At 41.3% G+C, this 932-nt stretch overlaps 1 non-coding gene across 1 annotated transcript; it reads left to right on the top strand.

Moving 5' to 3' along the window:
* The first annotated feature begins 296 nt into the window (after positions 1-296).
* On the top strand, positions 297-369 carry TRNAR-CCU (transfer RNA arginine (anticodon CCU)). The gene has a single exon. It is a non-coding gene; the product is annotated as a tRNA-Arg (tRNA).
* The last annotated feature ends 563 nt before the right edge of the window (positions 370-932 follow it).

The raw sequence follows: 932 nt of genomic DNA, 5'->3' as shown, positions 1-932 counted from the left end.
GAGGTGGGCAGTGCTCACCCAAGATGCTCAGTCACACCTGGGATGGAGTGTTCCAGAAGCCAGGGTATAGTCTGCTAAGTTCAGAAAATCTGAACAGAGTAAAATGATGCTAGGCATTAATGTGGCTTCGCTCAGTGAATTTCCTTCCTTCAATTAACAAGATTACTATCATTGTTATTAAATTAAATTATTTCATGTGTGAAGAAACCAATTTTCAAAAATCACATTGCCTTATTGAGTGTTTTCTGGGCCAAAGTCATTGAAGACCAGAGTTCTAAAGATGATAACAAGGGACTTCCCTGGTGGTCCAGTGGGTAAGACTCTGTGCTCCTAATGCAGGGGGCCCAGGTTCGATCCCTGGGCGGGGAACTAGATCCCGCGTGCGTGCCACCAGTAAGAGTCTGCATCCCGCAACTAAGAACTAAGAGTCCACATGCTGCAACTAAAAGATCCCGCATGCCACAATGAAGAACCTGCGTGCCACAACTAAGACCCAGTGCAGCCAAAGTAAATTATCAAAATTTAAAAAAAATAATAAAAAAATAGATATAAAAAAAAAATAAGGATGGTAACGAAAAGGCAACCTCAACATCCAGGTATGTAAACAAGATGATGGGAGACCCATGTACTCTACTCTGCACAACTACTGTGTTCCATTTTCATGGCATGTGTATCAGAGTCTACATGAATATTGAGGGCTCGTCACTGTGGGCATACCTGTTATGCTCCTCCTTGGAAACATAGTCACAAATGGGTTGAGACCCTTTCATGAATGAAGGGCAGGGAGGAAGCTCTAATTTTAGGAGTAATTCTACTTAAATATTTATGATGAGTTTCAAGTCACTGAGAATATTAGTTCTTAATGAGAACATCGATAGGTCTATAGCTCAAATGAGGTGAAAGCCACTACTAGTTTTGTAATGCATCAGCTT

This window comes from Aethalodelphis obliquidens, unplaced genomic scaffold (assembly GCF_003676395.1).
Source record: "Aethalodelphis obliquidens isolate GAN/ISIS:26980383/991018 unplaced genomic scaffold, ASM367639v1 scaffold1, whole genome shotgun sequence".
NCBI classification, from domain to species: Eukaryota; Metazoa; Chordata; class Mammalia; order Artiodactyla; family Delphinidae; genus Aethalodelphis; species Aethalodelphis obliquidens.
This window is presented reverse-complemented; position numbering and strand designations above follow the sequence as displayed.